Below are 23,651 nucleotides of genomic sequence, written 5' to 3' on the forward strand. Positions count from 1 at the left end.
ACACAGTATCTGAAATGTATCAGAGGAAACTGAAATGTCATCTACGTTCTTATTTGCTTTGCAGTTTTGCTTCTCAACTAAAACCCTTGAGTTTTACTGCAAGTTTTGTACATGTGACAGAAATCAATGCAACTGCTGATATGTGGTGTGTTCAAATCTCAAGTCAGGCAACTGCGGCTGCTCGTCGTCTCACATTCTGTAGGAGACCTTCTGACAAATCTCGGGCCGGCAGAAACAAAAAGTCATAACGATTTTCAGAACTCGAGCATGTGATGTAAGCCAAATTCAAACGGCCCCTCCACTTTTGTCTGTTTTTCGGTGCCTCCTGGGGGAGTGTGAACTCTTGCCTCAGTGGTGCTACAACGAGGCGACACCGCGGTCAGTCACACAGGAAACTGAGAAGGCATGCAACATCACATCCTGCCTGAGCTTTGGAAGAAACACTTCCTCCTTAAAAAGCAGTGCAAGTAATAAAGACTCGAATCTCAAGTGACAGCAGTGGGGCGGGGCTGAGAGATGAGCAGAGAGATACTGCGGCTGAAGTTTTAAAAAAAAAAAGAGAAAAATATGGAAGATGTGTGCCCAGGTGCCTCCATGGAGTAATGCAGAATAGGTTTGATTTTACAATGGTCTTTGGAGAGAAAATTACATTCACAAACATTTCAAGTGAATACAAAGGTTATAACACAGCCATGTGATTAGCCTGAGGCAGAGTTTCCATCTCACACACTGGTAATGGCTATACGTTGAACCTGAGGTCCAAATTGTTGACAGCAGGCACCTTCTGTTCCCTGCTCTGTGTTGCTACTGGTAGTAAATACATGAAGGCAGTAGTGAAAAGGGATTTGCAGAGGCAGACACACTGCTCACTTATGTCAATCACTTAGAAAATGTCCCTGTGATTACCAAGAGATGTGGGCAGGGAGGGATGTTGTGCATCTCACCTCCAAACTGGCAGTGAAAAATATGAGAGAGAGCAGCAGCCCTGATGGAACAGTCTGTTCACTAATGTGACTGAAGCCATCCTCCCACCACTCTTATTATCTGCTGACAAACATCACCTATACATTTTCCCATACAGGCTGCACGTCTCAAGTCAAGCCGTCGCACATTTACAAAACGCCATCGCCGCTGTTGTTCAGCAGCAGCAGCGGCACTACAAGAGCTGTGGAGCCCAGCAGCCCTCCACTTAAAGCAGTCTCCATTTGTTCACTTCAGTCTTTCTTTTCTGAGCGTCTGCCCAGAGCAGCCAGCCAGCCCCCTGGTTGCCATCAGGGCTTCTTGGCTGCAGTTTTGGCTTTCCCGTTGGGTCCTGTTTTGATCTGGGTCATCTCCACATCTGTCAGGGTGTCGGGGGGAACGCACGAGCGCATGCGTTCTATGGTCTTCTGGTGGGCTGCCTTCTCCTGCTCCAGAGAGCGAATCATGTGCTTCATTTTGCTCTCCCGAGAAAGGAAGGTCTCCATGCTGGTCTCAAGGGTCTGGATCTTCTGCCGTGCAGCCTGGAGGACACACACCACGTACCTCAGTAAATACAGAGGATGATACCAAGATTTCTAGCTCAGCAGCAACTAGCGACCAACACAAGTGTGACTTTTTTCTTTGATCCTATTTCAAAATCTCGACAATAAAGTGCAACCAAACACGGTTATAGGGTAAATTATTAGCTTGTGTTGAAGTTCTAAACTCCAGGATTCTGTTTTTCTTTGTCACATCAGAAATCAACTCTGTGACCTTCATTAATATGCAGAACATGCACAGATTTAAATGTTACTGATCAAAGTGACATAAGAATATTTGGACATGTAAAGCAGTAAATTCCTTTGTCTTTCTCTCGCTCTAAATGTGTTTTTAACTTATGTTTTAGCGCCATCTATGGGCTGTCTGAGACACTACCAGTGGCAGCTGTGGAGATGTGTGTGTAAGTTCACCAGTCCATCAGGACATTTACACAGAACATCTTTCAATGATGTAGCTTTGAAATAATAGATGTAATTTATATTTTATTTGTTTAAAGCACATGCTGCTGTTTTCCCCAAATCACTGATGTGGCGGCAGATAAAGATTTATTTTTCTCTTCTTTACCTGAAGTTTTTCTAAAAGGTCCATGTTCTGTTTCCTCAGCTGAGTGTTTGTCTTTTCAAGTTTCTTGCTCCGGTCAGAGTCATCGGGCAGCGGCCCAGCCTCGATCATCTCATCCTGAAGGACGTGGTACTCCACCTCGTACGTATGAAGCTGCTTGGAGATGTCCATCTTCATTACCTGGTAAACAGAAGGTCACACGGGGAGAACAGATGCCATCAGTTATATAAAGTTATGCGGTGAAAGGACATTTTGCTGTATAGAGAGAAAACTCATCTTGATAAATCGCTGGAAAATACAAAAACCTGTTCCAGGGATGTGGATGCACTGGGTGACATGTTGCTTCTTTACCAGGAACACACAAACTGTAGTTTATTTTGACACTGTTCTTCTGCTGCTGCACTATTTACTTATGCGCTGTGTAAAGCTAAAAACTACAGTGACTTAGGTAATAAGCTTTTAAATAATGTTAAATACATATTTGTGAACAATTTTGAATTCTTCGCTACAAAGAAATGGGTTGGGAGCTGAGGGCCGCATGTAGCCTGGGGAAGCTGAACTGACCCAACACTTTCATTTGATCTGTTGACAGATTTAGAACACTGCTAGCTTTATATTTGTATTTATGAATATGTTGGATAATATTTGTAGGATATACTCACAAACAAATTTGAAAAACTCAACATTGAAAAAGGTTCTCTTAATTACAACAAGGCAGACGGCATTCTTCGGATTGTCAGGAATATAAAACAGCAGGAGCACAGGTGAACCTTGAAGGCGTCAGATTCTCTTTATGAGCAGCTACACATACTGTGTACTGGGATAAGTGTTGATTCTGCATAGAAACATCAAAAGGGCGACGTCTTCAAGTTATACAGGCTGCGTATGATTGGACTTAAGTAAATCTGTAAAAGCCAGTGCTGTATCTGGTAAGAAGTGGAGCAGCTTCATAAAATCCCACATCACTTCTAGCTGCCACTTGATGGCTCGTATTGTGAATTATTTCCCTCACTTGGCGGAAATCTGACATAACATGACAGATGCAAAGTAAAAGTCATGTGACAAGCTGGGAGTCTGTCTGTTTCATGTCTGAGTGAGTTTCTCGTCATCCTTAAAGGGAAACTCCACTGATGATACACATTGAAGTCTGTTTACAGTTCTTTTCTCTTCTGGATGTAATCTCATTATGTGCGTTTTTCTGAATGTCTTATCTATCTTATGTGCTTTTTATCACTATTTTTACTAATTAAAGCAAACATACAAAAACATTTATCTCCAAAAATAAATAAATACAATAAATTGTTGTTTAAATCTGCAGCAAATCATACACACTCAGTCCCAAAAAACATCGGGCCTGACATTTGTCATCAACATACATGAATTGTTCGCTGAAAAAAAACAAGGAAATTGTTGACAACGCCCTTAAGAGACCTCGCAATGCTAAAGAAAGTGAAAAAGAAATCCTGGATCCACCCTCTGGTCCAGATCAGGACCAAAATTAAATGGCTTTATTCCAGACCCAGACCTCAGCCTTCTAACATGTTTTTCATAATAAAAAAACCAGAGGTCTGCAGCTTGCAGCTCATCTCTGCTTGAGGCTACATTAGCCCCTACTACAAGCCGAACATGCAGGAATCAAAGACTTGCCATAGAGAGTTGCATTGTAGGTAATGTAGGCACAGTGCTTAGCTCAGGGAGAAAAACATGTGTCTGTTCTGCTGCATTGATTTTGATCTTTTTCATTTAAAACCACAAGTCTCTCAACCCCATCATGACTGACGGGGAGTCGGTGGGACGTTGGAAGAGTTGGATGTAACAGCTGGAGGATGACATGCATTCAAAAGCCACTGAGTCAGAAGGTGAGAATTCCCAGAATCCCCTGAATGAAGCTCCCAGAATTCTCTGGTTCCTCTTACTCTGTGTTCGGGACTTTCAACCACCTATTTATCATTATATTGTGTGTCCTTTAAAAACTTGGAAACATTAATTGTCCATATTTTAGCACTCACTCAACTACTGCACTTAACTACTTTGTATAATGTAAAATTATGTTCGTAGTGATTCTTAATTTGTTGCATGTTACAGAAACTATTAATGATCTTGTTTTGACTTTTTGGTTTGACCCATGTCCCGTCTGCTAAAATGGAGGGGAAAGGATTCATGACCTGTACTGCAGCGAGCCACCAGGGGGCAATCGAGACACTTTGGCTTGACTTTTGGCGAGCTGCCATGTCGTCCATCTTTATATACAATCTATGGTCTGAACGATTAATAGACTGTAGTAGTCTGATGCATTTATGGCTTTTGGTTTCACAGGATTAACTGAAAAATAAAGAATAATTCCAGCCTTGTCCCTTAACTGCAGTAGAAGAGTAAACACTGATTTTATAACTGTCAGTGTGACGCTCACTCTCCTCATGGTTAGTATGAATGGCAGCGATTGTATCTGTGTTGATGACTGTAGCTGTCTCAACACAACAGAATTAAATTCATTTATTTCGTCCTTCGCATAAAAGCAATTGGCTGAAGTCACAGGGCACCTCACCACTACATGGACTCCGGCACTCTCATTCACTGAAATGAATCCATATCTGTTGTAGGGCTGCCACTAACGACTATTTTTCTATCGATTAATCGGTCGACTATTTTATCAATTAGTCGATTAATCTAAACGATTAATTTTCGTCCAAAAAAAATCAAATTGACCATTTCAGTTAATTTTCAACAAACTGTATGTCATTGTATAATGCAGCACAAAACAAAATGTAAACAAAGGCTCAAATATTAAAGTGCAAAACTGTAATCAAAATAAAAAAGTTAGGTCTGCATATTAAACAAAGTGCAACATGTTTAAAGTATAAGAAACAGTGGTGTCCGGCTCAAAATCTGACTCAAACGTCAGTTAGCGTGTGTGTTGTAATCTATATATACAGTCTATGGTTGTAATGTAAGAATGTCAGCATGTCCACATGTTCTGGTCTCAGGCTAAAAAACAGCATTTATCTCAAATTTTAGATCAGAAAACCTTTAAATTATCAAATTCTACACAGACTTCGTGTATTTGTTACAGCAGTAGCTCTTTTGGTTCAGGAAGCCGGATCAAGGTAATAACCACCGTTCAGTTGTGTTTCAGTGGCTGCAGAGGGCGCTGTTGCTCAGTAAAAGTTACATAATGTTGCTTTAATAAGTGATACACTCACCTGGCTGATTGTCGCATTCTCCAGCACAGGAGGTATAAACCGTTCGAGTGGACCCCACTTCTTTCGCTCTCTTCTGGGATAAATTGTGTCAGACGGGTTCTCCTGGGGAGCAGCACTTGGTTCTACAGGAGGTGGAACCGCCTCCTTTCCCTCCTCCCCTGGACTTTGGGCTTTTAAGTTCTGGTTAAGTCGGTGCAGTATCTGCTTTTTCTCAGTCTGTTAAATGAAAAGGATTAAGTAGCATTATCTTTCTGAAAATGGAATCAGAAATCTAAGCCCACGACATTCAAGCAACACTATGGAACTCATTGTTGGTATTAAAATCTCAAAGATCAAATGGCAGAAGGGTGAAGTCAGAGGTGAGTGTGGCAGCAGGGCTCTTGTTATTTTCTTTATACTGGTTTCCAGGTAGTTGTAGCATTGATATACCGCTCACTAACTAATAACTACATCTTCGATCTTGTAATCACCAGTAAAACAACAGAGCAAACAAATCACAGGCTGAGACAGTCATGAAACGGGGACCGCTTATGACAAGTTCAGAGTACAGGACTGTTGTCGCATCACTATGCAGATCACAAAACATTACTTGCTATCTTGTGTTCAGGACTCTTGCGGTCGTTGTGAGTTCATACTATTCCACTGCAGTCTTTCCCCTAAATGCAGGTGGTGCGCCTATCAGAATTATGACTACCATTGCGGAGCCAACTTCTCTGTTCATAACAATGGTCTTAAGAACAAGCACAGAGTACGCCTGTCGCGATAATTACTATATCAATTTATCGTACGATATATAAACATGAACTTGATAAATTTGCTGACCTCGATAAGGTGCGCATTGTGTTTCAATGCCTGTTTATTTACATAAGAATGTCACCAACATTTAGGGAATTGTGCCGCTTATCTTGCATCTGATAGCGAGAGCAAAACACACAGTGAAGCAAACTGAGATGAAGTGAAAACATTTTAGTTTAAAGCGGATAAGAGAGGAGAGCGTAGGTATGGTTGACATGGGAAGCAAACCAAGATGGCCTCATGCTGGGGACAGCAAAGGGCGCTCACGAAAAAAAAGAGGAACGTTATCATTTGCGCGATCAGTTTTCTATCGCTTATTTTCATGTCATGCCACGTTAATGATGTCATGGTACAGTGTGTGTCAGTTAACCTAGTCAGATTGGACATCCTGTTTCCAGTTTGTAAGCATCGAGTAGAGAAGCTAAGGTCTAACACACTTAAAAGGGAGCTGGGGAGGGTTGAGAAAGTGGGAGATGGGGAATCTATCAAAAAGCGCATTTCTATCTTTGTACAATACTGATGCAATTAGTCAAATCAGTCACAAGAAGAGTCAGACTGATCCTCCTGCTTGATGTGTCACTGAGAGCAGGATGACACAAAAGCGCAGGAGGATCAGTTAGGGGTTAGAGGTTACACTCTTCATGGACGTCACATCCCAGTTGTATAGAAATGGCAATCCATGGTAATTATTCTCAACTTTGCCAGTGTTAAAACATAACTCAGAAAATATAACTAAATATTTAATAATTACTAACTTAAATGTTTTACTTTGTGTGGCTCATACTCAAACTGAACCAATACTACTAAATTCATTTATTTCGTCCTTCGCATGAAAGCAATTGACTGAAGTCACAGGGCACCTCACCACTACATGGACTCCGACACTCTCATTCACTGAAATGAATCCATATCTGTTGACTCTCTTGAAAGTCGTTTATGAAGAATTCACACACAGCCACTGCAAATCCAACACCGACTTGGCTCCAATCTGGGGCGTTTGTCTGGATTTTCTTTTCACTTTCTTTAACACTACGAGATAAGTCGTTCTTCAACATTTTCCTTGATTTCTCAGAGAATCCTTCATGGATATTGATGAAAAAAATCTTGAACAATTGGGAATGAATGCGTGCAATTTGGTGCAGATCAAAATAAAAATCTGGATCTATTGAATTTAAATGTGGTTTCAAAAGGATAGTGTTGGACCCTGGCAGAGGTATGCGGTCTCTGAGTGCAATTCTTTCTCTTAATGAAAAAAAATCTGAAATATTTCGAAAATAAATAAAGTAAAATAAATATAAAATAGTATATTATAAAAAATAAAAGTTTTAAGTTCCTGACAGACTCACCTTGAAAGCCTCCATCTTCTCTCTGCTGAGCTCTGGCGCCTCACTGGATTCCTCGCTGTATGAACCATCACTGTCATACTGAAACTAACAACAACAACCACCATAAGCCACAATGTCACAATGTCAGAGAAAAACAGTAAACACTTTTGTGGAAGGTATTCTGTCAGAAGGGTTCTCCTGGGGAGCAGCACTTGGTTCTGCAGCACAGGAAATATTGCTTTTAGTGGAGTTATCTGACAAACTCAAAATTAGAAATGTACAGTTAGGTCCATAAATATTTGGACATTGACACAATTTTGGCTCTGTACACCACCACAATGGATGTTGAATGAAGCAATCAAGATGTGCTTTAAGTGCAGACTTTCAGCTTTAATTTTAGGGTATTTACATCCAAATAAGGTGAACGGTGTAAGAATTACAACACATTTTATACGTGGCACCCCCTTTTTAAGGGACCAAAAGTAATTGGAAAATTGGCTGCTCAGGTGTTCCATGGCCAGGTGTGTGTAATTTACTCGTTATTTCATTGACAGGGAGCAGATAAAAGGTCTAGAGTTTATTTCAAGTGTGGTATTTGTGTTTGGAATCTGTTACTGTCAACTCTCTGGTGAGCCTCAAAAAAGGAAGACCAGATTAGAGTTTGCTAAAAAACATCTAAAAGAGCCTGTACAGTTCTGGAACAACATCCTATGGACAGATGAGACAAAGATCAACTTGTAACAGAATGAAGAGAAGAGTATGGAGAAGGGAAGGAACTGCTCATGATCCAAAGCATACCACCTCATCAGTGAAGCATGGTGGAGGTAGAGTTATGGCGTTGGCATGTATGGCTGCCAATGGACCTGGTTCCCTTGTATTTATTAATGATGTGACTGCTGACAAAAGCAGTAGGATGAATTCTGAAGTGTTTCGGGCAATATTATCTGCTCATATTCAGCCAAATGCTTCAGAACTCATTAGACGGCGCTTCACAGTGCAGATGGACAATGACCCGAAGCATACTGCGAAAGCAATCAAAGAGTTTTTTAAGGCAAAGAAGTGGAATGTTATGCAATGGCCAAGTCAATCACCTGACCTGAATCCAATTGAGCATGCATTTCACTTGCTGAAGACTAAACTGAAGGGAAAATGCCCCAAGAACAAGCAGGAACTGAAGACAGTTGCAGTAGAGGCCTGGCAGAGCATCACCATGGACGGAACCCAGCGTCTGGGGATGTCTATGGTTTCCAGACTTCAGGCAGGATTTGCAACCAAGTATTAAAAGTGACAATTACATTTATGATTATGTTAGTTTGTCCAAATTACTTTTGGTACCTTAAAAAGGGGGTGCCACATATAAAATGTGTTGTAATTCCTACACCGGTCACCTGATTTGGCTGTAAATATCCTCAAATTAAAGCTGGAAGCCTGCACTTAAAGCACATCTTGATTGTTTCAATTCAAATCCATTGTGGCGGTGTACAGAGCCAAAATGATGAAAATTGTGTCAATGTCCAAATATGTATGGACCTTACTGTATATACCCAGGCCAAGCAATACATACATACAAGAAACACATGATAGAGGGACTGAAGGACTTTGTAAATGTATACTCACACATCCAATATTGTGCAGGGCTTGTTTCATGCTCATGACTGGGATGGAGGAGTACATGTATGGAGCAGTACAGGCATTTGCTTGGGCCTGTCAGGTACATATAAACATACAAAATTATGTATACTGAAGCTATGACGAAATCTGTTTTAATAATCAATACAAGAGTTGTCCAATCCAATCTTATTTCCTCCAGTTAAAAATTCCTTCCAACCAGCTGCCATTTGATCTTTGAGATTTTAAGCGGTTCTATTTAATTCTTCCTAGCCACCAATTGTGGTGCTTTTGCACTGGATATCTCCATCTTGGATACGTGCAGGCCGAGTAGTAATACCAACAATGTCACCTGTGACTAGGATGACCTGTGTATAACCCTCACGTCATCACACAATCTGCTCTCTGCAATCTTCTCGCAACGGGACAAATGGTTGCAGGTCAGATAAAGCTAGTCGCTTGTTGCTTCTTAACCTGAAGGTTTGTTTTGCGATTCGTCGCCCTACAGAGGCTTTTTCTCGAACTTTGAATCAGTGGTGGTTGAACGGTCAGCGTTCACCGGGCTACAAACAGGTTAGTGATTTTGGCTGCCATTGATTAACCTTTTAGCCACTGTTGTGGCTGCCCATGTCATCATTAGGTCACAGGTGACTTTGTTGGTTTATACGATTGATCTGTAAAAGATCACTGTTTCATAGACCCCGTTCAGAGCTGGGATTAACATGCTTCCTGAGTGATCCAATCCCAAGTGGTCAGGACTAAGTACAGGTTTGAAAAAACCCTTATATATCCTGAATGCTTCCTGAGAGCTGATTACTCACACCACATTTTTTTCACTGTGTGAACGCCAAGGTGCTCTGGGCCACACATTAAGGATCGCCTACTCAGCTGTCGCCTCTAACCTGCTACAGTTTCAAGGAATCATACATACTAGTGTGCTAGTCAGAGCGCATACATAGATTTGGTTGTAGCTCCAATATCAACACTGACCGAAAAATTATGATTGATGCTTTTTCCCGCAAAAGTTAAAATCTTTCCAGATGGCATAGCTGCCGTATTTCTGCCCATTCAGACCCTCCCGCTGAGTCTCTTTCTCTCTCTCCGTCTCTCTCTCTCTCTCAACTCCCTCTCTCTCAAAGCCACACCAACATTGTCATTGGACACATCTGTTAACTCAGACTGGGTTAAAACAACATAATTAAGACAAACACAAATGATACAAGTGTTTACGGTATGAACAGACAAACTTAGAGTTGACCACTTGTGATGGGACCTCTCACGATGGATGTTAATTCCAAGTCTGAAAAGGGCCTTAGTACATTGACCCTTGCAAAAGCTTATCACTGTGGTGACTCGATTTACTACATAAAAGAACAAATTCTTTAAAAATATAGGACGAGATATTGAATATGCCTTGTACGCTTGAAGGTCTTCTGCACAATGTAGATTATTACCTACTAGCAGATGTCAGCAGGTGTTAGATGCCACCAGCGGATGTTAGGGACATAACTTCACAGTTGTGCACAACTAGCATCATCAAGTGTTTTGGCCTTGTAATCTATGATACAGGCCAAACTTGAAGGTACGCTGAGGCAAAAGGTAAATCTGACTGGCTACTGGCTTGTATGGCAGTACTATTTAAACCATGTGGCCCGTTCAGTAGATCAGACATCATTTCTTCCTTGCCTTTTTTAATTAAACACTTTCCCTTTTTTGAACAAGATGGAGATAAGATGACACAGATAACAGAGACAACTGAAAGTGGGAAAAGCGCAATGAGAGAGGGAAAACAAAAAATAGGAAGACACACATTTTAATGTGTGTGTAAATGAGAAAAGAAAAAGGAGGGGAATCCAACAGTAAATACAAGTTACGTGGGGCTCTCAGCTGTACCTCTGGTTTTTGGCTCTCTTCTTTGTCCTCTCTTCCTTTGGAGGGTGATGGGAGAGCGGCCTGAGCAACATATGACACCGGGGTTCAGAGGTTGCTGACACAATAAGACGTTAAGACAGACACTCACACACTCAGATGGGAGAGGCCTCCAACATGCCAGACTAAGAGCTCAATGTCAAACACAGCTTTTTTAAACAGAGCAAAAAAACAAAAAACAAAACAAGAGTGAAGCTCAAAAATCCGAGTAACTTGTCATCAACTTCTACAGCCTACTGACCGGTTTCTGCTCAGCAGCTTGTTTGCTCCTCGGTGGCTTTTTGGCCGCATCTACCGACTTCTTCCCAGGTAAATACATTGATAATTTTCCGGGTGTTTCTGTGTTCTTCTTGCATGGAGTCTGTGACCGCTTGGCTGCTCATACAAGTGAAAAAAACAGCAGAGAGACTGTAGGCAGGGTATATGCAGCAATCCTGAGATTAAATTCAACAGAATTCAGAAAGGCCAGGAGGGAATAAATTGAGTTACTAAACCAAAAGGCATAATTTATTTAAAACAATAACATGCTCACTCACTCACTCACACATGCAAACAACAGTGTTTCCCACAGGATTTGTAGAAATCATGGTGGATGGACCCTGGACCCTCTTGGAAGAGGATATAGTACATTTTAAAGTAAAGATGCATCAATCTGGTCCACTTTGAGAGACAAATTAAGAGGCTAGATTGAAATTAATATGGCTGTCAGAATCTACTTGTGGTGTGAGAAACACTGGACAGACACACTGAGCATTAAATGGTTCAGTCAACTCTGCAATAGGCACTTTTATAAGACTTTAAATAATAAAACTATTTTGCAGCATAAATAACACAAATCAGATCAACATTGTCACTTATATAATGCTACAACTTTCTCAAAAAGAGCCACCATGTGGTGTATGTCAGTTAAGTGTTTAACTGAAAAACACAGGAAGACTAGTCTGGTATCTCACCTGAAGGAATTATTATTATTATTATTATTATTATTATTATTAGGGCCCGAGCACTGACATCAAAGGTCAGGTGAGTCCCTATTGATATTGCCACGGCTTTCATCGAATCAACTTCAAATTGAGATGAGTGTCATCACAACAAGATGGAGATAAAAACTGACTGAGGGATTTTTTTTTCGTCACACGGTGTGACCGCGGCGTGGCGTCAAAGTTTGATTACACGATGTTCTGTAACGCGGACATACATGGACCATGAATCCTTTGATGCTGAGCCGTAAATAAACTCCACTCCTGCAGTGACAGTGGTCAAAGATCAAAGAATATTTATGTCTTGCAAAGGTCATGTCTCTCTCCCTCTCAGAATTGGGACATTTCCTCAAACCGTGCAAACATTGAGGTACGGTGAAGGTTCATCCTTCGCCAAAGGAGAGGAGATGTTGTCATAACTCCACTGTGCATTGTCCTATCACCACCAAACTTCTGTCTCATGATCAGAGTCCAGCTCTGAACAGCTCTATGTGTCAATATTTCCTCAGTCATTATTTAATTCTTTCAGGCAAAACGACTTCAACGCTTCAAAATGCATGTGCTCGGGCCCGCCCAGTGCTGCTTTGCAGCCCTACAAATTTTAGAAATTGTATTTCTGGTTTCAGTTGATCTTTGTATCTATCTATCTGTCTTTCAAGTTGTACTTGATAACCTTGGTAGAGATGTACTTTAAATTACTTGTCAGTTAACTGAATTCATATTAACACTGAAGACATGAGAATAAAACATGGTTAAAAAGTAGTAGGTCAGTAGCTGTTTGTTGTGTACAGCTTTGTTTGTCATTTGTCTAGTATATGCATTGATGCTTTTACACCATATAGAAGTTAATAACACATAAAAACTTACTTTGAAGTTGAAGGAGTAAAAATAAGTATATGTAAAATGTTTTTATGGATGTTAGTGTATTTAACTAAGAGTTTGGCATTAAAGGCAGCCGCCTATAAACAGAGTGGGAACAAAGGAAGCCGCCTTTAAACAGTGTGGCAACAAAGGAAGCCGCCTTTAAACAGTATGGCAACAAAGGAAGCTGCCTTTAAACAGTATGGCAAAATCAATACACAGGTGTATCATGACCAGACAAACAAAAAAGGTATTTGGTGCAATGAGAAAAAAACAACAGGAAGCCTGCTATTTTGCATTTAGTGGCCATTTTGGCCATATTCCACATTTTTTCTTTGAGATACTTGTCCCAGGGCTTTCATCAGATCAACTTCAAATTGAGATGAGTGTCATCACAACAAGATGGAGATAAAAACTGACTGACAGATTTTTTTTTAATCACACGGTGTGACCGTGGCGTGACATCAAAGTTTGATTACACGCCATTAAAACACGATGTTCTGTAATGCGGAGATACATGGACCATGAATCCTTTGATTTCAGTCTTCCTAGATCAAAGGAAACTTTCTGTCTTGCAAAGGTCACGTCTCTTTCTCTCTCAGAACTGGTTATTTTTGTTTTTTCAGACAAAAAGCATGCAACGCTTCAAAATGGATGTGCTCGGGCCCACCCAGTGCTGCTTTGCAGCCATAAAAATGTTTTCTTATTTAATATTATTGTTGCTTCCTGATTTGCTGTTGAAGGTCAGAAGTCAGAAATGTTGTGGATACAAAGCTGCAGCTTAGTTTAAATGGAAGTATTAAAGATAAATGTTGAATGAAAACATAACATGTTTATCGTAAATGTTAAACAATGATTAAAAAAATTATAAAAGTTAACTGTAAATGTTAGATAAATCTTAAGCCCACATGTTAAATACATCTCGAACTATTCATTGTTAAGTGTAATTAAATGTAAATGTGTAATATATATATATAAATCTTGAGTGTATATGTTAAATATTCACCTTGAGATATAAATGTTAAATATATAGCAAAAAACGAATCCAATTCTAGAAGTTAACTGTAAAATGTTAATGTTAAACAAAGGACTTGAGAAGCGATTGTAAAAACTGTAATTGGCACAGTGTTAGTGCAAAATTATTTTTTTATTTTACTTCTGGCAAAGCTTAAGAATTCTCCACCTTTTACAAATGGTGCCTTGTATTGAACAGGTACAATTTCATCTGTTTACACATAGACCCACTGAAAGACATGACAATAATAAAGACAACAGAAATGATTAAAAAAAAGAAAAAACTTTATTCATAACAATTGTGCTTGACGAGAACAACAGGTTGGCTGTGCACAACAGTGTCCGTCTGCATAGTTTAATCACAACTCTGTAATACTTAAATATAGATTTTACTGTATAATCTAAGGAGCATTTAAGTACCTTAAGCTCAGACCTGTTCTGTCCTATACATCCAGTATTTTTTTTAGATAGCACGTTATCTGAATAAATCTAATAATATTACAACTCTTGAAAATCAGTCAAATAATTTATAGAATCGTTCTCATTTAACGTTCTTGTTCCCACACAAACCGAAATGCATCAAATGCAAGATATTCTTCATCACACAAAATAAAAGCTAGGCAGGACAATATGCAAGTCAGCCCTGGTGTATTACTTAATGATGAGTGAGCAATAAACCCATATACACCAATTATTCATTTTTTTCAAAATACATAGTTTTATGTACACCATTGCAGAGGTAAAAGAAAAGACAGTTCCCGCTTCTGTGTTGTGGGGTTAAGGGTTCGGGAGGATAAGCTACTCCTGGAAGAAAGAAAACACAATATTTCATCCATGTGCTCTACATACATTTACATATTATATCCTTCTGAAATGTGCAGGATTTTGCTCACAGTAGATGATAGATGGTCAGAGGATTCAAGGCACTGCTATGGACCGCTCTCTTCTTCCATTTCAACAATCCCACTAACAGTTGGTGCTTCACCCTCTGCTCCCTATAGAAGGGAGTCTTTGTCACTGTCTTTGTTTTCCTCGTCCTGCAACATTGCAAAAGAGAAAATATGTCACTGAGGACGAACTGTGCAAGAGAATAAAAAGAGGAAACAGAAAAGGAGATCAAGGCTGCATGTATTTTTAGAGCTAATAAAACAACTATATTTTTTGTTTAAATCTGCAGCAAATCATTCACACTCAGTCCCGAAAAACATGGGGCCTGACATTTTTCATTAACATCCATGAATTGTTCTCTGTAAAATCAAGGAAAATGTTGACAACGCCCTTAAGAGATCTCCCAATGCTGAAGAAAGTGAAAAAGAAATCCTGGATCCACCCTCTGGTCCAGATCAGGACCAAAATTAAATGGCTTTATTCCAGACCCAGACCTCAGCCTTCTAACATGTTTTCCATAATAAAAAAAACAGAGGTCTGCAGCCTGCAGCTCATCTCTGCTTGAGGCTACATTAGCCGCTACTACAAGCTGAACACCCCCATATCAAAAACTTGTCATAGAGAGTTGCATTGTAGGTAATGTAGGCACAGTGCTTAGCTCAGGGAGAAAAACATGTGTCTGTTCTGCTGCATTGATTTTGATCTTTTTCATTTAAAACCACAAGTCTCTCAACCCCATCATGACTGACGGGGAGTCGGTGGGATGACATCACACCTCCACTGCACATTCTGCACAGCAGTGACACAGAGGAACAAACAACCCCAAATGGTTCACTAACACTTCGGTAAACACACAAACCGCTTCATCAGGAAACCAGATCAGAATCATGCATCCGTGTGAGAACAGCTCTGTTGGCAGCCTCCCTCTGCTGACAATGCTATAAGTGAAAGAGTTGGATGTAACAGCTGGAGGATGACATGCATTCAAAAGCCACTGAGTCAAAAGGTGAGAATTCCCAGAGTCCCCTCAACAAAGCTCCCAGAATTCCCTGGTTCCTCTTACTCTGTCGAAGCTGCCGATGCTTCCCATGCTCCCCAAGCGGCCTCACATTCGGCTGGCACCCTGGTGACAAGAGGAGGTTACACAATATGAAACAAAGCAGATAATTAAAAACATGTATTATTAATAAAACGTTTGTAAACAACCACTTTCTTTCTGTTCATGACAATACGATTTGTTGGGATCAGCAATACAATAATAAAATCCTCAATGGCAAGAAATACAAAGGTCACATTTATCCTGACATGGTAACATTAAGTCTGTGAGACAATAACAGATGGCAGGAGAGGTCTCAGATTGCCTGGGTTCCTCTACTAGGTATTTATTCGGCTGTCCGACTGGAGTTGGATGTAACAGCTGGAGGATGACATGCTTTCGAAAGCCACTGAGTCAAAGTTGAGAATTCCCAGAGTCCCCTGAACGAAGCTCCCAGAATTCTCTGGTTCCTCTTACTCTGTAATGGATCTTGATGAAAATCAGGCACATTTAGGGGACTGATATCTATAGGTGTGTGTGATTTGGTGCAATTTGAATGAATTCAAGGGGAACGATGGGCCTTGGTGGAGGTGTGTCCTCTGCCGAGTTTCATGTTAGTACTTAAACAATTGTTTTAATCATCTACAGGAAACGTGTTTACCTGAGCGGCTTCTCCGATGTGGAGGTGGGTCTTTTGTTTGGTTCCACAGATCTGTGTCAGGTGGAGAATCAGCAGCTCATTCTCCTGTTGTTCTGACACGGGCTTCAGTTTCTGTACACATGGACAAACAAACACTCAAAACTCAAGATCTAAAAATAGTTGTTTTTTGCAATCTATCGCCAAAAAAACTTTCACTAGTGCACTCTCTCTAAACTTTACCTGAACTCGCACCAAGACCTCAACCTGCTCTTTGTCTGTCAGCTCGGACATAAATTTTTGGATGGCTAGCTTTGCTCTGGGTGGGTTGAGACCTGGAAACAGAAATAAAAAATACTCTTTTATTTCGCTTTAACTAGGAGAAATAGACAAAGTTATAAAATATGAATGAGTCAGGTCGGAGAGAGGTGTTGGATGTGTGACTGGGTTCATGTGGCTTAACCATCAATCCGCTCGCAGAGCTTGTGCAAGTCGACTATGGGGCAGGCTTCACAGAACTTGATCGGGGTTTTGTCGCTCTGCAGGGCCACAGTAGTGAAGGCCTGCTTCAGGGTCAGCATCACCTTGTCCACCTGACACACACACACACACACACACAATCAAACAGAGGACAAGACAAACACACACACATGCAGAACTGCAACACAGATATTTTAGTTGAGATTTAAGTAAAATATATGGCTATGACCTCATTCAGACGTCAGCCCTTAGTTCTCCAATCACAAGTAGTCAGCGGCAAGTTCAGGCCTGCTCTGACATCCTCCCACCTGCTACAGTTTGGCAATGAATCAAACATAAGTTCCCTTTTCTCAGCCTCCATACGTTGATTTACCGCCACGTTATCAACACTTTCCACTGTTGACCATCTCTTTACCATTACCTGAGGGGCTTCTCTGAAGCGGAGGTGGGTCTTTGGTTTGGTTCCACAGATCCGACTCAACCGCTCTTCCTCCTGTTGTTCTGACACGGGCTTCAGTTTCTGTACACATCGACAAACAAACACTCAAAACTCAAGATCAAAAAATATACCAGTCTACTAAACATGCCTGTTGTTTCATCAACATCCATGAGAAATCAACTATCAAGCGAAAAAGAAAGTAGGTAAAAGATTCCTGGATCAGCTCGTCTGATCCAGATTTACAGCTAAATTGAATGGGTTCTTCCTTGGGTCATGCCTCACCTTTGAGGTTGAGTGTGTTTTGCATAACCTTGATAACTAGCTATCAAACAAAAGTATAACCTCCTTGGCTAAAATAACTATTGAATAGGCGTCTGATATTGATTCAGTCCCATCAGTTATTAACAATCAGCTGTACCCAAAAAATTATTATGACATGATAATCACATGTTTTAGAGCTGTCTGCTCTGAAAACACTGAAACACAACTAGATGTATCCTTGAACATGAGTGTGTGTGTGTGTGTGTGTGAGTGTGTGTGTGTGTGTAAAAACACAATCACTGGTTTATTATGCAACTGTGATCACAGCTTTGTGAATGCAGGAATTAGGTTGTTAATTGTCTTAGACAGAGCAGAGAAAGTGTGTCAAGGTTACATGGATTTTATGAAAAAAATTATTAGTCAGCCAGCGCCGGGGAGAGGTCTCCCTAGGAGATCTCCCCCCCCCCCCCCACCTGCAGGGGAGCCCTAAAGCACGCGGGGCGCTGGCAGCGCGTGGACAAGAGTCTGTCCACCGGGAGCCGCGGCCGACATGCGGGGGCCCGCGGGAGGCGCCGCTTCCTGTGAAGGAAGGAGTGGAAGTGTGAGGAGGCGGGACGGGCGGAGACCTCAGTCTTCAATTGGCTCAGGCACCGAAATGAGGCACCGAAATCTCCGTTGCATTTCGGTCCGGGTAGGTACGGGTTGTATTGGAACCGGTTCCATATTGGGACCGGTTCTCGGTACCCAACCCTAGTTGTAATCTATATATACAGTCTATGGTTGTAATGTAAGAATGTCAGCATGTCCACATGTTCTGGACTCAGGCTAAAAAACAGCATTTATCTCAAATATTAGATCAGAAAACCTTTAAATTATCAAATTCTACACAGACTTTGTGTATTTGTTACAGCAGTAGCTCTTTTGGTTCAGGAAGCCGGATCAAGGTAATAACCACCGTTCAGTTGTGTTTCAGTGGCTGCAGAGGGCGCTGTTGCTCAGTAAAAGTTACATAATGTAGCTTTAATAAGTGATACACTCACCTGGCTGATTGTCGCATTCTCCAGCACAGGAGGTATAAACCGTTCGCGTGGACCCCTCTTCTTTCGCTCTCTTCTGGGATAAATTGTGTCAGACGGGTTCTCCGGGGGAGCAGCACTTAGTTCTACAGGAGGTGGAACCGCCTCCTTTCCCTCCTCCCCTGAACTTTGATCTTTTAAGTCCGGGTTAAGTCGGTGCAGTATCTGCTTTTTCTCAGTCTGTTAAATGAAAAGGATTAAGTAGCATTATCTTTCTGAAAATGGAATCAGAAATCTAAGCCCACGACATTCAAGCAACACTATGGAACTCATTGTTGGTATTAAAATCTCAAAGATCAAATGGCAGAAGGGTGAAGTCAGAGGTGAGTGTGGCAGCAGGGCTGTTGTTATTTTCTTTATACTGGTTTCCAGGTAGTTGTAGCATTGATAATCCGCTCACTCACTAATAACTGCATCTCTGATCTTGTAATCACCAGTAAAACAACAGAGCAAACAAATCACAGGCTGAGACATGAAACGGGGACCGCTTATGCCAAGTTCAGAGTACAGGACTGTTGTCGCATCACTATGCAGATCACAAAACATTACTTGCTATCTTGTGTTCAGGACTCTTGCGGTCGTTGTGAGTTCATACTATTCCACTGCAGTCTTTCCCCTAAATGCAGGTGGTGCGCCTATCAGAATTATGACTACCATTGCGGAGCCAACTTATCTGTTCATAACAATGGTCTTAAGAACAAGCACAGAGTACGCCTGTCGCGATAATTACTATATCAATTTATCGTACGATATATAAACATGAACTTGATAAATTTGCTGACCTCGATAAGGTGCGCATTGTGTTTCAATGCCTGTTTATTTACATAAGAATGTCACCAACATTTAGGGAATTGTGCCGCTTCTCTTGCATCTGATAGCGAGAGCAAAACACACAGTGAAGCAAACTGAGATGAAGTGAAAACATTTTAGTTTTAGACCACTTGTGATGGGACCTCTCAGGATGGATGTTAATTCCAAGTCTAAAAAGGGCCTTAGTACATTGACCCTTGCAAAAGCTTATCACTGTGGTGACTCGATTTACTACATAAAAGAACAAATTCTTTAAAAATATAGGACGAGATGTTGAATATGCCTTGTACGCTTGAAGGTCTTCTGCACAATGTAGATTATTACCTACTAGCAGATGTCAGCAGGTGTTAGATGCCACCAGCGGATGTTAGGGACATAACTTCACAGTTGTGCACAACTAGCATCATCAAGTGTTTTGGCCTTGTAATCTATGATACAGGCCAAACTTGAAGGTATGCTGAGGCAAAAGGTAAATCTGACTGGCTACTGGCTTGTATGGCAGTACTATTTAAACCATGTGGCCCGTTCAGTAGATCAGACATCATTTCTTCCTTGCCTTTTTAAATTAAACACTTTCCCTTTTTTGAACAAGATAGATAAGATGACACAGATAACAGAGACAACTGAAAGTGGGAAAAGCGCAATGAGAGAGGGAAAACAAAAAATAGGAAGACACACATTTTAATGTGTGTGTAAATGAGAAAAGAAAAAGGAGGGGAATCCAACAGTAAATACAAGTTACGTGGGGCTATCAGCTGTACCTTTGGTTTTTGGCTCTCTTCTTTGTCCTCTCTTCCTTTGGAGGGTGATGGGAGAGCGGCCTGAGCAACATATGACACCGGGGTTCAGAGGTTGCTGACACAATAAGACGTTAAGACAGACACTCACACACACAGATGGGAGAGGCCTCCAACATGCCAGACTAAGAGCTCAATGTCAAAAACAGCTTTTTTAAACAGAGCCAAAAAACAAAAAACAAAACAAGAGTGAAGCTCAAAAATCCGAGTAACTTGTCATCAACTTCTACAGCCTACTGACCGGTTTCTGCTCAGCAGCTTGTTTGCTCCTCGGTGGCTTTTTGGCCGCATCTACCGACTTCTTCCCAGGTAAATACATTGATAATTTTCCGGGTGTTTCTGTGTTCTTCTTGAATGGAGTCTGTGACCGCTTGGCTGCTCATACAAGTGAAAAAAAAAGCAGAGACTTTAGGCAGGGTATAAGCAGCAATCCTGAGATTAAATTCAACAGAATTCAGAAAGGCCAGGAGGGAATAAATTGAGTTACTAAACCAAAAGGCATAATTTATTTAAAACAATAACATGCTCACTCACTCACTCACACATGCAAACAACAGTGTTTCCCACAGGATTTGTAGAAATCATGGTGGATGGACCCTGGACCCTCTTGGAAGAGGATATAGTACATTTTAAAGTAAAGATGCATCAATCTGGTCCACTTTGAGAGACAAATTAAGAGGCTAGATTGAAATTAATATGGCTGTCAGAATCTACTTGTGGTGTGAGAAACACTGGACAGACACACTGAGCATTAATGGTTCAGTCAACTCTGCAATAGGCACTTTTATAAGACTTTAAATAATAAAACTATTTTGCAGCATAAATAACACAAATCAGATCAACATTGTCACTGATATAATGCTACAACTTTCTCAAAAAGAGCCACCATGTGGTGTATGTCAGTTAAGTGTTTAACTGAAAAACACAGGAAGACTAGTCTGGTATCTCACCTGAAGGAAATTACAATCTGCGCATTCTCCCAGTATTATGATATAATAAAAGAACTCTGTGTAAGTGTACGTGTGTAAACTTTGAACATGGACGAAACTAACTGAGCTGTGGTAGTGCTCACACCTTACAAATATGATTCATTGGACGTGAGAGACAGGAGTTTTACTGTTGTCGAGAAACCACAACACTTGTGCGCATATGACACTGCATACTATGTTATTTTCTAAAAAACTACATCTGACGTTTATAACAAACCAGACCGTTTCAAAATCGGTTGAAAATTGAGCAAGTTATTGTTATTTACCACTACCAACACAATGTTATGTGTGAGCGAGCAACGTCTGGCAAGATGGCCGCCATGTGGCGTATGTGAGTTAAGTGTTTAACTGAAAAACACAGGAAAACTTGACTATTATCTCACCTGAAGGAAATTACAATCTGCGCCATTCTCCCAGTATTATGATATAATAAAAGAACTCAGAAATGTACGTGTGTAAACTTTGAACATGGTAGTAGTGCTCACTCCTTACAAATATGATTCATTGGACGTGAGAGAGCGGTGTTTTACTGTTGTGTCGAGACACCACATCACTTGTGCGCGCAGCGGTGGTGTGGCGTGGCGACGTCACTCTGACGTCTGTACAAGTTGAAGCGGCGACAACTGATTTAACGTTAGCAACGTTAGCATCTAGTTACCAGCTTCAGCTGTCGTACTGGGTCGTGTAACAACGTTAACCGAGGAAGGTGTTACCAAATGCTCGATGGACAACAGCTGTCATGCGTAGCCACGAAGGATTCGTGGCTAGCGCCTTACATCTGTGACCGGAGAGCATTTATCCCCATTGAAGCTACACTCGCTTTCTTCCTACAGAACAAACAGTAGCCTCCCGGTCATTCCCAGCGACGGGCTTCAGCCAGACCCCGCGAATTTACACTTACCCATTGCAGCAATATAAATAGTTCAGCCGTCCTCTATCTGGAGATTCTACGACTGGCGCTATTCGTGCTGGGGTCTCGCACTCGGAGCCCGCTCGAGCCCCGCCCCCTCACGAGCCCCGCCCCCGCTTGAACGCCAGGTATTTTTTTGTTGCGTTTTCGTGAGGACTAGAATAAGTGAATTCACATTAACTTTTAACAACTTTTGACAGATATGCAGAACATGTAACTACTAAAGAACAACCAAACCCCAAAAGCACAGTGAACAAACCTGCCTCATCTATATTTAGGGCCCGAGCAATGACATCAAAGGTCAGGTGAGTCCCTATTGATATTGCTCTGATTATTATTGTTATTATTATTATTATTATTATTATTATTATTATTAGGGCCCGAGCACTGACATCAAAGGTCAGGTGAGTTCCTATTGATATTGCCACGGCTTTCATCGAATCAACTTCAAATTGAGATGAGTGTCATCACAAGATGGAGATAAAAACTGACTGAGGGATTTTTTTTTCTACACACGGTGTGACCGCGGCGTGGCGTCAAAGTTTGATTACACGATGTTCTGTAACGCGGACATACATGGACCATGAATCCTTTGATGCTGAGCCATAAATAAACTCCACTCCTGCAGTGACAGTGGTCAAAGAATATTTATCTCTCGCAAAGGTCATGTCTCTCTCCCTCTCAGAATTGGGACATTTCCTCAAACCGTGCAAACATTGAGGTACGGTGAAGGTTCATCCTTCGCCAAAGGAGACGATGTTGTCATAACTCCACTGTGCATAGTCCTATCACCAACAAACTTCTGTCTCATGATCAGAGTCCAAGCCAGAACAGCTCTATGTGTCAATATTTTCTCAGTCATTATTTATTTTTTTCAGGCAAAAAGCATGCAACGCTTCAAAATGCATGTGCTCGGGCCCGCCCAGTGCTGCTTTGCAGCCCTAGAAATTTAATTTTTGATTGAAATTTATTCACACTCTAAATGGACAGATTGATATCAAATTTTTTGAGCAGTGTAATTTAATATGATTATTGTTATTAGATGGCCCCGCTGAGTGATCAGGAATATGAAATTGGAGTTACTGAAATTTAATTTAGTTTGAATCCAATACACTCAGGTGTTTAACCAAATCCTGTTCTGCTTTTTGCAAGATGTTTCACAGGTTCTTTTCATTCTCTTAATCATTCACTCTTAATCCCAAACATTTTGCAAGATAACACTCAAGAGCAGTTGTTCGAGTCTATCATATATTTTGATTTAATATTTGAATAATATGAGATTAAAGTCACGATCGAGAAAATAGTCATAATACTTTACAAGAAAAAGTTGTTATTTAATTAAAATAATATTTACCCAAAACCTGTGTTCCCTCGTGTTTCTTTAAGATCAAAACTCTTGAATCTCATTGTTTCTCGAGAAACTACAGATTTAATTAACAATCTGTGTGGTTATTTCTTCAACATACCGCCAACGATCACGACATTGCTTCTCGTAAAATTATTAGTATTTAGTTTGGACATCAGAACTATTTCC

The 23,651-nt window shown here is 40.8% G+C and overlaps 1 pseudogene; it reads right to left on the reverse strand.

Annotated features, from left to right (window-relative positions):
• Positions 1-630: 630 nt before the first annotated feature.
• The window catches only part of LOC133022093 (TBC1 domain family member 4-like), a 31,557-nt pseudogene continuing 8,536 nt past the window's right edge, over positions 631-23,651 (reverse strand).

This window comes from Limanda limanda, chromosome 16 (assembly GCF_963576545.1).
Source record: "Limanda limanda chromosome 16, fLimLim1.1, whole genome shotgun sequence".
Taxonomy (NCBI): domain Eukaryota; kingdom Metazoa; phylum Chordata; class Actinopteri; order Pleuronectiformes; family Pleuronectidae; genus Limanda; species Limanda limanda.